The following is a 15,854-nucleotide window of genomic DNA, read 5'->3' on the forward strand; positions in this document are numbered from 1 at the left end:
TCCCCCCCTTGTTGCAGAACTCCCGCTTGTGGCCTGACCCTGCAGTGAGGGCATGTGGGAGGAGGGTGCCCAGGGGAAGGTGGCAGCTCTGTCGGCCCCAGCTCGCTTCGGAAAAGGGAACACTGGGGGCAACTGGCTGGTTTGGTTTTGGTTTTGGCTTTTAGTCGTTATTTACTTTAATTTTTGTATCAAGCAAAGAGGATATGTGTTGGTTCACCTAGCAGAAACACCCGTCGTTCCAGCGGGATTCATGGGTTCAAGTCTTGCTCACTCTCTGTCTCAGCTCTCGTTTCTCCCCTTGCGAGGGCCAGATGGCTACCAGCACGGAAGCTACACCTTGTCCTTCCAGCAAAGCCAGCAGGGGGAGGGCCCTGCAGGAGAGGACGGGACTCCCCCACCAGTATTTCCTGAACAGCGGAGAATCAGGCCTTCCTGGTCCTAGCTGGGCCAAGGCCCAACCCATTGGCAAATAGGAAGATCTGATTGGCCGGGCCTGGCCACGCCCAGTCTTAGAGCCAGGAGAAGGGGAACCGGCACTCAGCATAGATGCACTCATCCGGGTAACCCTGGGCAGCGTGGCTTCCCCAGCCCAGCGTGGTCCTTCCCGTGGGCGTCCAGTGACCCTCACTGGGAGTGAGCAGTGCAACGGGCTCCGGATCACTATTCCAAGGGCCCCTGTAGAGAATTCTGAAATAACAACAAGCATCCCTCTGGTTACCCGTTTGGGACTTTCCTACTTGATACCGGAGTTCTGTGAAGAGAGGGCATACCTGTGGGACGCCTGTCACTGGCTGTTTTCTCTGAGGTGCCTGTTGCCACTTCCCCGCACACCTGGACTACTGCCTGGCCTGTTGCGGGTGTGCAGTGAATGTTTGTGGAATCGGTGACTGGAGGGGGACAGCAAGCCTTGCTCCTGCCCCTCAGGGCCCACCCTCACCGCACAGCACCATCCATCCGTCCCTGCCCAGCTTGTCGGGACCACTCAGGAAATAGCAGCTACTTTATCATCATTATAAGTATTGGTCGTGGTGGTAGTTGTTACCCTTGTAATTTCATGGCTGTTGCTATTGTTGAGCCTAGCAGTTTCTCCCGGCTCAGGGAGCAGTCTTGACCCTTGATCACCCTCACCTGCTCTGGCTACCTTTGCTTCGGTGATAACGTTCTGTGCCAAAACGCATGGAGTTAACGATTCCTCAGCTGATCTTCAGAGCTAAACACCCTGCAAGGTAGATTAAGGGCCAGACCTTGCATATATTTAATAAACTGCTGTGCTGTCCAGGCCCCTTGTGGGGCAGAGATGATGTGGCGTAGCTCCTGGCCTGAGGGGGACAAGGGACATGACCGGAACACCCACAGATGCACCGGAGACCGTGACACCCACTGTGGGGCTTCCGGGTGGATGATCCAGGTTCGAATCTGGACAGAGCCTGTCGTCTCTGACTGTTCCCCACCCTCGACCCCCTTCCCTCCTCTTACAGTGGGGACGAGGGAGCAGCCAAAGAGAGCTTTGATGATTCGGGCTACAAAGATGATGTGTGAGAGTGTCCAGCTCGGTGCTCGGGCCCAGGAAGGGCTGTGAGTGTGGGTGTTGGGTCACAACCCCTAACACTGTGCTGTAGCAGCTCAGAGGGGGGCAGAGTCCTTGCACATGAGATGGGGCTTCAGGCAGTCCCATGAGCCCCCGGTCCCAGGGGCTGAGCGAGGCCAGGAGAGGTGCAGGGTCAGTACTCAGCCTGGACCCTTAGCTCTAAGCAGGTTACTGAAGACACTGACTTGCATCTTTGTCACTGAGTGGTCCTGGACACACCCATTCCATCTCTGTCATCAGCAAATCTCTGATTCTGATATTAGACAAAGGACTGCCATGTTCATGGAAGCAGTGTGTAGATGTTTAAAAGCTCCTTCTTTGAATCATGGCTTGGGGACAGGCGAGAGGCAGGATTTTAGGGGGACTCTGGACTCAGACTGCCTGCTTCACAGCCTCGTTCTGCTACTTATTAACGTGAGGCTGTGGGCAAGTCACCTAACCTCTCTGGGCATCTGTAACACAGGGATGGTGGCAGCGTGTTTGTAAAGATTAAATGAGGTAATCCAGGCTCAGAGTAAGCATTCAATGCATGTTAGCTGTTCTTATCATGACTGACCTATGCAGGTTTCTGAAAACAAAAGGCCCTCTTGTAAAATATGTAATCCTCCCCCCCCATTTGTAATGACACACCTTGTCTATATCCAGGTGCTCCTGATACCTGAGTGGGGATGCTTTTCCTGGCAGACAGTCAGTGAAATGCCAGTGAACCCCTGATGTACAGGAGTGTGCCTGGGGGCCCTTAGGGTAGGCTGAATAATGAAATTAGGAATGAATAATGACCCTCCCCTCCCAAAAGATGGGAGATCTTCCTAATCCCAGAACCTGTGAATATGTTGCTTTGTATGGTTAAAGGGCCTCTGCAGATTCACATTATCCAGATGGGCATGATGTAGTCACAAGAATCCTTGTAAGTGGGAAGCAGGAGGGTCAGAGTCAGAGGAGGAAATGTGACGACAGAAGCGGAGGTTGGAAGATGGAGAGGAGGGGCCGGGAGCCGAGGACTGCAGGCGGCCTCTAGAAGCTGAAGCAGGCGAGGAAACGGATTCTCTCCTAAACCCTCCAGAAGCAATGCAGCCCTGCTGATACCTTGATTTTAGACTTCTGACTTCCAGAACTGTAAGAGAATGAATTTGTGTTGCTTTAAGCCACTAAATTTATGGTAATTTCTTGCAGCATTACAGCAGCAACAGGAAACTAACAGCCCTTCTTGGCGGGGGCGGGGGGTGTCCATAGGTGTTTATCAGATTTCCATCTGTGTTGACGGTCAGAGGGCGAGCAGTCACCGGTCCCCAGCATCTCACCTGGCCCTGGGAGCCCCTGCCGGGTGTTGCTGCAGCCACTTTCCCCACCTCCTCGGGCCCCCCCATGTTCTCAAGGAGCCCATCTGAAATGCAGATGCATGTTTCACCACTAATTTCTTCTCTGGAAAGGCCTCTGAAAACAGCCTGTCCTGTCACCCTGGGGATTCGCCAGTCAGGGCCATGACAGGTGCCCACGGAGGGTGCCTCCCCTGGTCCTCAGTCACTGCTGACACCAGCTCTGGGCCCGTCTCCAAGCTGCTGCTGCCCGTCTGGACGGGGAAACGGGCTGCGGTTCCAGCCGCGGGAGCGGTAGAGGCCCCTCATAGCAGCTGCCGGAGGCCACAACCTGGCATGTCACTTGGGTTTATCATTCACTCACCCAAATAGCAACCGCGCCTCGGCAGAGCCCTCCAGCCTCTCACCTTCCCAGGTTTCCCACACACAGGGCGGCGGCAGCGAGCAGTCTCCAGTTCTGGGCCACATCTGGCCTTGGTTACATCCCTGGGTCCTCGGAAGCAGCATCTCCCTTTTACAGATGTGGAAACTGAGGCTTGCGGAGGTGAAGTGCATTGCCAGGGGTGGGTGTACCGAACTGAACAAAGGTCCAACGGACTCTATGTTTTTCATGACACCACTAGGTCAGCTACTCATTCTTTCATTTAATTTTTTTTAAATTTTATTTATTTTTTTATTTATTTTTAAAACTTTTTTGGCTGCATCGGGTCTCTGTTGCGGCACGCAGGACCTTCGTTGTGGCACGCGGGCTTCTCCCTAAGTTGTGGTGCAAGGGCTCCAGGGTGTGTGGGCTCTGTAGTTGTGGTGTGCGAGCTCCAGAGCACGTGGGCTCTGTAGTTTGCAGCATGCGGGCTCTCTAGTTGTGGTGCATGGGCTTCGTTGCCCCGCGGCATGTGGGATCTTAGTTCCCGACCAGGGATCGAACCTGCGTCCCCTGCACTGGAAAGTGGATTCTTTACCACTGGACCACCAGGGAAGTCTCCTACTCTTTCTTTTATTAAATTCCATGATACCACTAGGTCATGCTTTTTTTTTTTTTTTAGTTTTTTTTTTTCTTGGCCTCACCGCGTGGCTTGCAGGATCTTAGTTCTTCAACCAGGGATTGAATCCAGGCCCATGGCAGGGAAAGTGCCGAGTCCTAACCACTGGATCCCCAGGGAATTCCCCATCATGCTTTGCATTCGCTTTGCATTCGTGAACATTTATTCAGCTCCTCCTGCATGGACCAGGCCCGTTCCAGGACTGAGAGAAAGCAGCAAACAAAGCAGACAGAAATTCCCAGCCTCGAGAGCTACCATTTCAGAACAGCTCTGTCCAATAGAAATAGAATGTGAGCCCCACATGTAATTTTAAATTTAACTTTTAAATGGGAACCATATTTTTTTAAAAGGTGCAAAGAAACAGGCTAAGTTAATTTTAATAATATATTTTATTTAACTCAGTATATCTGAAATAGATCATTTCAGCATGGAATTAATTTAAAATGTTAATGAGATATTCTTTTTGTCCTACTAAGTCTTTGAAATCTGGTGCGTATCTTACACTTCTACAGCACATCTCACTGCAGACCAGCCACATTTGAAGAGCTCCTTTGCCACCCGTGGCTAGTGGCCATTGTATTGGACAGTGCAGCCCTTGCATACAGCGAATTCCCACTGGCCATCCCAACAGCCACCTGGGTGTGATTGGTGTCACTCGCACCGCCCAGTGGAGCTGAGCAGCCCTCAGTCCATTCCTACCACAATCAGCTCGGGATTACACTGGCCACACTCAGCTCCGTGTCTTCTCACGGCTGGGTTGTTGTGGAATTGGGGAACCAGCATTTCTTTGTGGGGTGGTGGGCAGAGGTGCTGGGCCTCAGCTCAGAAGGTTGGGTTAATCCAGCCCTTACTTTTTGCCACATCATCGTCTGTGGCCCTTGCTGGGCCACTCTCTTGTTTTATTATTGTTGTTATTATTTCATTTTCTTTTTTCTCCCCTCCCCCATTCCATTTTATCTTTCCTCCCCGGGGCAACCATCCCAGGGGCATACAATGCCCTGATTGGCCAGGCCTGGGGCATATGCCCACCTGTGGAGCCAGAGTTTGGGTCAGACACCTGGGCTGAGAGTGGAGAGGCCCTGGCAAAGGAAAGTTAGAGTGCTGCTGCACTAGGATTAGGAGCGGTCACTGGGCAGGGACAACAGCATCCTCTGAACTTCTCTAGGGTGCTTGAGACTAACTGCTGCCCCTCCTTGTTTGACACCTCCTCCTGGAACTTCTGGACCCTGTACCTTCTGGGGACCTTTTCCTCTGCCTGAGGAGCCCTTCTTGGCTTCTTTGCCCAGGCTCCCCTCTTTCCCCACCTCTGGCTCTGGCTGTCTCGGAAAGACCATACTGAGTCTTACAAATAAATTCACTGTTACTATTCACCAGGTCTTGGCTGGTTTAGGTGGTAAAAAGCCCTAAGTAACTGTAAATTCAATAAAATAAATCTTTGTTTTTCTCCCATGTAAACAGAGTCCAGAGGTCAGCAGTCCAGGGCTGGGAGGCTAGCTCTGTGATTACCAAGAACCCATACCCCTTCTGTCTTGTTGCTTTGCCATCATCTACCTCATGTTCCAGCATAGCTGCTGAGATCCAGCCATCGTATCTTCATCACAGCCAGTCGGAAAGGGGTGGGGGAGGGGAAGACATGTCCCTTCCATTTAAGAACCCTTCCTGAATGACCCTCTCCCCTGATACTCACTTCTGTTTATATCCCGTCGGCCAGAATTTAGTCATGTGGCACGGCCAGCTGCCCAAGAAGCTGGATAAGCCACGGGAAACTGAGCATCAGGAGTTTTCTTAACAATGGAGGAAGGGAAGAGTGGATACTGGGAACCACGTGCAGGCAAAAGAAAACCATCCTACTGAGTATCAGGCTAGTGAGTTGTTATCTTCTCTCAGGAGGTGACCTATGCTTGGAGGTGAGCTGTGCCCTACAGGTGACGTCTCACCTTAGCCAGCTGTGTCTGGCACATCCCTGAAAAGGTCACCCTTCTCCCAGCACTTAGCTGGGCCCTGGTTGGCACTTACAGATCAGATGGCAGAGAGGAAAGGCAGCCGAGCTGTGTGCTCTGAGGCCCCTGAGAAATCGTTTTGTGCCGCAGCAGTTTCGTCGGGGCTTATCTGTAGATGAAGGGGCCACTGCAGTATCACCTGTTGGTTGCCAAGAAAGCAGAATGAGTCTTTTTCAGTTCCTAGGGGACTTTAAAACCTGGGGGAGTGAGTGGGTGGTGGTGAGTGTGGGCCAGTAACAGGCTGGGGGAATCCAAATGTCATCCTTCCCTTGCTGCACCATGTCTTGGCACTACCCAGCACTGTACACTTAATGTGGATAAAACATTCACTCCTCAGCCCTGTGAGGTCGATTCTGTCTGTTCTAATCACCTCTGGACAGAGAGGGATTTAACTCCAGCCCTTGCATTGACTGTGCCTTGACCTCTCTGTAGAGTGAGGGTTACGGTAGCACTTCCCTCACAGGCTGCTGGGAGCAACAAGGGAGAAGATGTTGGAAAGCATGGGCTATGCCATGGAGGTAGTAAGCTCTCGGCCAGGGGTAGTTCTGGTTTTATCTCCCAATGTGAAAGAGGTCCCAAGCCCCCTAAAGCAAGCCCCCCTCCCTCAGCTGTTTTTCTCCTCCTCTCCTGCAGGCTGCCCCAGTTTAACCTCGATTCTGGTTTTATGATTAAACATCAGTGTCAATTATTTACAAGTCTGTCCAGATGAGTATCAGGGTTACAGGGGACTGAGTAACTCACACGGGGGAAGCTGGTTCTTATGGAGGGGAAATGAGGGGAAGGAAAACAAGGAATTCTACCTCTTGACCACAGAGGCTGAGGTCGGCCTAGGGAGGGCTTCCAGCAGCCGGGGCGTGGGGAGGGGGCTCTCCATCCGAGTGTGGGGATTGGGACGGGAGGCAGTGGGTGGTGGGGCATGCTAGCTCTGGAATCAGACATATCCAGGTTGAACCTTTGCTGTACCATTCGCTGTGTGACTTTGAGTAGGTACCTTAACTTCTCTGAACTTCAGTTTCCTCATCTGCGAAACGGGGATCATTATAGAAACTTCCTCATTAGGGTTTTGGGGAAATTTAAACAGGATAGTAAAGAGTAAATCAAAATATAATTATATTAAATAAATAGTAATAATAACTCATTAATGAATATTTATATGAAATATACTAAATTTTATAAATAATAAACAGTATTATTAATAATAATAAAAAAATGCATGGAAAGCACCCAGCACAGTGCCTGGCACTTGGTGAGTGCTTAGGAAATGTTCATGGGTGTTGCTACAATTCCAAAATGTAACCGCTGGAAAAAGAATTGAGTGTGACAAGTGACTTCCTAAAAATCAGAAGCAGGCGGAGGCCAGGGGGCTGGAGAAAGCAGCTCTGGCTAAAATGCTTCAAGTAGGAATTGCAGGTGGAAAGTGGAGAAGAGGGGGTGGGGAGAGTGTTGGACAGCTCAGCTGTGTTCCCAAAGGGCTCTTGGCAGAAGGTTTGGGAACCACTTCTATGGAGGCAGCGTTTGCTGTAGCTAAAAAAGAAAATGTCCAGATATGGGCAGGATAAACTTTCTCAGGCTGTGTCCTAGTCTCCAGAATCAGGGCCAGTCTGATAAAGGCCTGGGAACGGGGAGGGCTTTGGTTCTGCAAAGTCTGTCTCTCCTCTACACACCTCTGGTTTTGGTTTAAAGCCCCTCATATAAAGACCACATAAAATAGACATCCGCCGCCTTGTTTCGTCCCCAGGGTTTAGGAACTGTAGCTTTGAGCCACTAGAAGAGCCTGCTGATACAAGCCTGAGAGGGCTAGCCTTTATCACAGTTGCTATCCCAGCAGAGTTAGAACAGGTGCAGACTTGGCTCGAGAGTGGAATCTCGGATTAACCTGTAAACCAGGTCAAGGAACACTGGGTTGCCCAGCTTCCCTTCAACCTGGTCCCACAAGGAATGGGTGCAAAATTCACCAAGAGATTGGTTTTATCAAGACTGAGGAACTGTGCCTGATTAAACCAACTATTGGGTAACCAAACAGTCCAAGTGTTGGCAGGTGCCCATAGAAAGGTATAAGCACGAATGCTGCCGGTATTCATTTCCTGTGGCTACTGTAAGGAATTACCCTGAACTTGGGGTCTGAAAACAACACAGATTTATTCTCCTGCAGTCAGTTTCGTGGGCTAAAGTCACAGTGTCGGAGGGGCTGGCTCCTTCTGGAGGCTCTAGGGGAGAATCCGAGTGCTTGCCTTTCCCAGCTCTGGAGGCCGCCTGCTTTCCTTGGCTCGTGACCTCTCATCACGCCAGCCTCTTCCTACCATCATCACATTTCCTACTTCCTCCTTTGACTTTTTGCCTCCCCCTTATAAGGACACTGGATCCACCTGGATAATCCCAGCTAATCTCCTCAAGATCCTTGAGGTCATCACATCTTTTGCCATATAAAGTAACAGTCACAAATTCTGGGGATTAAGATCTGCATATCTTTGGGGGCTATTATTCAGCCTCCCACATGCCTTTTCCAAAACTCTGAGAAACACAGGGTGGTGAGTCACAAATAGCCCTGAAGTGGACCCCGGATTCTTCTCTGTCCCCAACTTAAACGGCCTTGAATTAGCGACCCACCCGTTCTGGGCCTCTTTAAATGTGGATGGCCTCTCACCTGCCTCCACAGGTGTGTAAATGACAGCTGACGTGTCATTAGAGCCGTCGTTCTCTGCCGGGCACTGGGAGAAGGCCCTAATGCCTTCACTCATTGATACATCATCTTTACTGTCCCTGGAAACTGTCAGGCAGGCTTCTGCCTCAGGGCCTTGGTTCTGTGGGTCCCTCTGTGGGAAGTGCCCTTCTCCCAGATCTCCACATGCGTCCTTGGAGCCCTCACCTCCTTCCAGTCTTTGCTCAGATATCCCTTACCCAGTGACTGTGTTCCCTGACCACCAGATTTGATTTGATTTTCTATTTTTTTTATGTTTTGGCCACCCACGCAGCATGAGGGATCTTAGTTCCCCAACCAGGGATCGAACCCACGCCCCCTGCAGTGGAAGCTCAGAGTCCTAACCACTGGACTGCCAGAGAAGTCCCCCTGACCACCAGATTTGAAATTGGCACCGCCAGCTCTCCCTCCCTCCCAGCCCAGCATCACAGCTTTCCTCTAGCTTAGATCACCAGCCAACACTCTATAGCCTTTTCTCTGTTAGGCTGGTGGTCTGTGGGCTCTACGAGACAAAACTTCTGTCTGTTTTATTCATTCCTCTGTCCCCAGCACTTGAACGGGCCCTGGCACGTGGTAGGTGCTCAGTGAATAGTTTGTTGAGTGCATGAATAAGTACCTGGAACTCAAAACTTGGAGCTCGTAACGCATAACAGCCCAGTGAGGTAGATCCTAGTATCATTCCCCTCTTACAGATGAGGTGACAGGCTGAGAGAGGTAAGAATTCACCCTTCTAGGTAACAGTTAAGTAGCAGAGCTGAGATACGGACGCAGCCTCTGGTCCGGAGCCCACCACATGGTGGGTGGAGTTGACCCTTGCAGTCAACCTCCGTAGTCCCCGATTTTAGAAGTTCTCCCCTCTGCCCTCCTGTACTTTGTGCTGCAAAATGCCTCTTGAGAAGGAGAAACCAAACGAATCAAGTTGGTGTCCAAAACAGCCCGCTGCACAAGGACAAATGATGTGTCCAGACGGTGCCCAGGTTCACACACGAGCCTGGCCGGCAGCCAGTGCCCTGACCGGGGGCAGCGAGGTGAGATGTGCTCCGCACTCCGGTCTCTCCCCACCAGGTCCCCAGTCCTCCCGCCTCCCCAGACTCGGAGCTGAGCCTCAGACGTCTGTGTTCCTGGTCACAGGTCAGCCGTGACATCTCGCTTAACTTCATCCTCGTGCCCAGAGGGTAGCCTCAGTGGCGGGACCGTGGAGCCAGCCCTTAGTAACAGGGATGTTGCCCTGCCTTGATCGGAGTTAATCAAGCTTGGCTGAAAGGCTGGTTTTTTGTTGTTCCGAGGATGAGGAAGTTCTGAACGGGGAGACTGTGCTCAGGGCCACCACCTCTAAGCTGTGAGACCTGGGCAAGTTTCTCAACCTCTCTGGGCCTCAGTGTATTAAGTGATAACGTGGACGAAGATGGGGACCTCCTCATATGGTTGTTGGGCAGAAAAAATGAGCTAACCCGTGCAGAGCGCTTAGCGTGAGCCCAGCACACGGTCAGGGTCCAGGAAGCAGGAGCAGATATTTCACAGGTGCTGACGGCGGACTGGGGCTGGGGTCGGGGCGGCCGGGTTGGGTGGTCAGAGCCTGTACTCGGCCCTGCTTACCAGAGCGGGAGGCCATTGGTGGCTCATCCCTAGAGCCTGGAGAAGGATCAAGGTGTCAGACTCGCTTTGATGGGGACAGGAGCTCTCAGACTCCATCCTGGCAGGGAACACACGGAGATGTCACATTTCCCGAGAAATATTGAGTGTGGCTGGAGCCCTCGAGATTGGGTGCCCAGCGCCAGCCCTGTAAGTAGGATCACACGCCAGGCACTTGCTTAGAGAAAGATACCGTGTCAAGCTCCCGAAGAAAAGATACCTGGTTTGTTAACTTGCTCCTTCTGTTTATGGCTCCTGGAGTCTTCCGACTTGAATTTGCCTTCCTTAATTTCCTTCCTTAATTTCACCAACACTTAATGGATTAGCAAGGAGACTGGAGACGTCAGGTCTTATAAAATTCACTGATGTCTTACACTGCGGAGGGGAAGCTGCCTCTTTTCTCTGCAAGAAGTGGTGCATCCTGGGAGGTGTCTGCTCTCCCATCTCTGTGCACTTTCCCAGGCTGAACCCTTCCCACGGGACACCTTATCTCCTCCTGCCCCCAAACTCTGCCCAAGGAAAGGTTATAGATGCCTCCAGGTCCTACGAAGCTGCTGCTTTATCCTCCTCCTTCCTGCCCCCTACAAAGTGAATTGGTCGCTCTCTGTAGGCTCATTTTACGTACCCCGTTTTAGTGCTTAGTAGTGCAAAGCATGGGCTTTAGAATCAGACATACCTTACCCCTGCCTAGCTGTGTGACCTTGGACCAGTTACTTTGCCTCTCTGAACCTCAGTGTCCTAGGTGGAACTAATTAATAACTATTAAATGATTATGCATGGAAAGAGCTCAACAGAGGGCCTGGCACAGAGTCGGCATCCAACGCACGTTCCCTCTTACCTGATGTTGACTTCCCTTCTATAAGAAAGAATCAGCTGTCTTCCTGCTGGACTGTAAAGGTAGTCTCACACATCTGTGTATCCCCCAAAGCCCCTGGCACACAGTAGGGACCCAGGAATTGTTGGAAACAAATTCTTTAAAAAGTCATTTTAAAAGAAATGCACATACATTACCCCTCATGCTTCGGTGATGAAGTATCTCCAGGGGTGAACTGTGCGTTGCCCATTTCTGGCCCACGTGCCCCACCCAGGGAGTGGCCCACGTGCCCCACCCAGGGAGTGGCCCACAGGGACTCGGCCTTGCAGGGGCTAGTGTGGTGCAAGGGAAAGGAGGTGGGCTTCCAAGTCAGCTAGATTTGATTGTGAAACTTGAATCTGCAGCTTACAGCTGTGTGACCCAGGGCAAATTACTTAACCTCTCGGAGACTCAGATATAGTGGGGCTAATCATCTCTGAAGGGCGTCTGTGAGGATTGGATGCCTTTAGAAAGGGTGCCTGATTCCTTCTTGATCTGTTCCTATTATTATCGTTACTCTGCCTCGCAGTTTACTCCATATCCTTTCTTTTTCTTTTTCCCATCAGCGCTCTCCGGCTCAGGCAGCCCTCCTCTCTCCTCTACCTTTAGGACTCATTTGCACAGTGCTTTTCGTTTTTTCCTGAGTGCACAGTCTACAAGAACCTGTTCTAAAAGAATAGGAACCCGACACCCTTTCACCTTGGCTCTTGGGGAGGTAGCCTGAAACTCCCAGGCGGGACAGGGGCAGCGGCAGCGGTGGCTCAGAGCCTTTCCTCTTGCTCCCACCCCTTCCCTGTGGCATGGGACTGGAACTTGGTGACAAAAGTGCTTGTGGGCTGAAACTTGGCCAAAGGGCCCCACTGAATTCTTCCTTTGTGATGGGAATGTAGCACAGCCTGGTTCCTGCGAATGGAGCTGGGGATCCCTTTCCCAATTATGCAGCTTGGCAGGAAGAGTTTGGGGCTTGGGGAGAATGGTCAAGGAGGCTCTTTGTCACGGGGGCCGGTTGTGCTGCCAGACACCTCCGACTGCTGAGATCTCCTCCCCCTAAAGCTGGCCGGGCTGGAAGCTTCTGGAACTCTGCCTTCCGGGGCCACAGGGCAGAGTTCAAAGGCCACGTGAGGGTCTAGATCAGAGCCCAGGTTTCTAAACCGTGTTCCAGAGAATTGCTGGGATTCAGCGAGAAGTGGGGCAAGGGAAGGCTTGCCCATCAACACTTGGAACCCTGTGCTGTTTCAGCCAGAGCAGTGCTGTTTTCTATCGTTTGATTTTATTTTAATCACTGTTTTCATATTGTCTCTATGTCTATATAGAGAGACTCTAATCCAAGTGTGGACTGGTGATAATGACCACCCCCAACACCCCACCCCCAGCTCAGCCTGGTGAGCACTCAGATGTCAGAGCTGTGACTACTGTCTCCAGGGCACAGCCCCTCCCCTGCCCCCAGGGAAATCCCTGGTGCTGGCTCTACTTGGTCAAAGATGTGCGGGAATAAAGACAGCAGCTGCCCAGGTTGGAGGAACAAAGCTCTGGGTGCTTACCTACGTGCTGGGAAGACCAGGGACCAGCTGAAACCTCAAACCCCACCAGGGACTATTGATAGAGTCACCATCTCCGGTCAGAATGGAAGTCACATTTAACCTGGGTGCCTTTCCCATGTTGCTGGCAAATCATTTGCATACAGACACAAGATTTGGGTATCCTGAAAATTAGCTCTATCTAATCCTCTCCTCCTCGGTGCCAACCTTGGACTAGGCATTTCCCCTAATTGATATGGGACATCAGTTAAACTTTTTAACTTGCTAGATAGTCATTCATTCATTCTACAAATAGTTATTAAGCACCTGGTATGGTCTTGGCACACTATGCTGGGTGCTGGGCATACAGAGGTGAACAAGGCAGACGAGAACTTACTTTCAGGGAGTTTACACTCCAGTGGGGGAGACAAGGAAGCAACAGGAAAGCAAAACAAGACGATCATAGCCTGAGTTAATGTCATCCATCCATGAGAAGGAATGTCATAGGGACCGAAGCATGGAGCTTGAGAGTAGCTGGGTGAGGGAGGGGACATTATTTATAGTGTGTTCGAGGAAATCCTTGCTGAGGACGTGGCACTTGAGCTGAGAGACAGAAGTAGTAAAGAAGTGGACAAACAAAAGAGACAGGTGGAAGAGTTTCAGGTATCAGGAACAGTAAGTGCAAAGGCCCTGGGGCAGGATATGCTTAGTGTGACTAGAAACAGACAGGAAGCCACAGAGGGTTGGTGAGCCAAGAGATAAGATATGAGAGAGGCAGGAGCCCAGCCTAGTCTGGTGGGATTTGAAGGCCACAGCAGAGGAGTTCAGCTTTTATGCTAAGAGTTATGGAAAGACATTGACGGACTTTCAGAATCTCCTATTGCAAAATATTCCAGCCAGTCAAAAGAGTATATATAAGATATATGTGATGTTTAAGAAATAATTTAATAAACATCCTTGTACCCTTCACTATTCCTCCCCAACACCATTTCTCACCCCTCCAGGGAGATAACTGTTATACTAAATTTTAGTTTATAATTTTGCCTTTCTTCCTAATAATTACAAAGATAAAGCAATACATTGCCTGGTTTTGAACTTCATATAAATATTATAGAATCATGCTGTGTGTGTTCTTCTGCAATTTGCTTTCCTGTTCAACCTCACATGTGTCAGAATGGACCACGCTGGTGCATGTAGCTGCAGTTTATTCATTTTCTCAGCTGTGTAGTACTCTGCTGGCCTATAACTGCATAGTCAGCTGCCGTCGTGGTTTATCCTTTCTCCTGGGACGTGACGTTATTCGATTTTCTAATGTTGAATCAACTCTACCTTCTTGGGATAAACCTTTTTTAAAAATGTTGGATTCCATTAGCTGATATTTTGTTTAGGATTTTTGTTTCTGTGCTAGCAGATCAAATTGACCTGTCATTTTCCTCCTGCCTTGTCGCTTTTGGGGTCAAGATTACAGATTCCTCATAAAATGACCTGGGGAGTGCTTCTCCTCCTTTTACTCTCGGGAGCACTTGTGTAAGATGGAGAAAACCATGGAAGGATTTTGTCAGTGTAGCCGCCATATCGTCATCCTTCTGCAGCCCCACTCTTGGTACAGAATCTTGAATTTTTTTTGCATGTACCTTCCCTTCAAAAAGCAAACACGTGCCTCCCCCAGGAGTACCTCAAATTGACATGCTCATAGCTTACTTAGAAAGCTGCATTTCTGGTTTTTTACAGGTGGATCCTTAACTCAAGATTTTAGCATGAAGAGTTGTTGTCAGGCGTGCCTGGAGGCTCCCTAGGTAACAATAGGTAGGTGCCTCTCTTAACTGGTTCACCGTTTTCTTGAAAACCCAGATACAGGATCACTCACTTATCCCTTAGGGCTGCCTTGAACCTGAGCCATGATGGATCCAACTTCTGGGTCCAGAGGTGAGTCCGGCTGAGCTGGGACCCCAGGCTGTTCACCAAGACTCCTCTGTTTTAGGGACATCTTGGAAACTATGTGGTCCAAATTCTCTAAGCACAAAATTAGATTCTTTCCATTATTTTTGGAAGGGAAAGAACACCATGCTAAATATAACGTGGGTCAACAAGCCAGAAACAAGATAAATAGCTGCCAGCTGCACCTCGGGGAACTTGGTCTCGACACCCGCAGTGAACCGTCGAGATCCTGGTCTCCAGAGGGAGGGTGGAAACGACCAACAGTTTTAAGCTACCATTGGACACATAACCCTGCCATGAACCCCCCCAAAAAACACCTTTATTTCATTTTCTTATTTGAAAAGCAACACATTTCTGTGTTTTCCAATTCTTATCCTCCCAGAAAGAAAAAGAAAATAAAAATCATTCTAATCCCAGCACACAGAGAAAATAACTGTAAACATCATGGTTTGTATAATTTGAGTGTTTTGAAATTTAATGTAATACATTCATTGGTGTCTCTCAACCTTTTCTTCCCCGACTATCGTTCCTTCCCAGAGGAGTCTTTTTAGACCTTCTTTTTGTAATGCTCCCCCAACCCCTGCCCCATGAAATTTTAATGCCGCCGACATGCTGGGTATCTGGAGGACCACAAACTATTGTAACAGGTAAGATTATTTTGCACTATCCCCAAGAGCCAATTGTTTCCCCCTTGTGGGTGATCTCACCCCATTGAGAATGCAGGGCTTTAAATAATATTAAATAACAAACCTTTCTGTAAGAATTTACTGTGTGCTGGTCACATACTATTCTAGGTACTTTAGGTCCACTTACTTTTTTATTTATCATAACTCCCCTATGAGGTGCGTCCTAGAGAGCTTTTATCTCCATTCTTACAGTTGTGGAAACTGAGGCACAGAGAGGTTAAGTTACTTGTCCAAGGTCACTCAGGTCCAGGCAGCCTCGTTCCAAAGCTCACACTTAACTACCAAACTATGTTGCCTTGTGACAACACATTCTGATTGTAGGAAATTCAAAATACAGACATAGAGTAAAAGTTACACTTCCCAAGCCCCCTCCATCCCCAGAAGCAATCTTTGGCACAAGTTTGGAATGTGCCCCTTTTCTGGGATTTTACGTACATGTTTGCATACATGAAAATATATTGTGTCTTTTTTATTTTAACATAAGTAGGATCGTTCAGCCCTTTCCCCTGTATATTCCTATCTACAGACCCATGTATGGAGTTTTATTAAAATTAGAATCACACTGAACATACTCTTGTTTGACTTT

General features: G+C 49.7%; 1 protein-coding gene across 1 annotated transcript in view; it reads left to right on the forward strand.

Annotated features, from left to right (window-relative positions):
• TMEM51 (transmembrane protein 51) overlaps window positions 1–15,854 on the forward strand; it is a 49,228-nt gene that overhangs the window by 27,002 nt on the left and 6,372 nt on the right. The window contains exon 2 of the mRNA XM_007174947.3: window positions 14,376–14,450. The gene's annotated coding sequence lies outside the window, so the exon portion shown is untranslated. The remainder of the gene's footprint in view (window positions 1–14,375; window positions 14,451–15,854) is intronic.

This window comes from Balaenoptera acutorostrata, chromosome 1 (assembly GCF_949987535.1).
Source record: "Balaenoptera acutorostrata chromosome 1, mBalAcu1.1, whole genome shotgun sequence".
Taxonomy (NCBI): Eukaryota; Metazoa; Chordata; class Mammalia; order Artiodactyla; family Balaenopteridae; genus Balaenoptera; species Balaenoptera acutorostrata.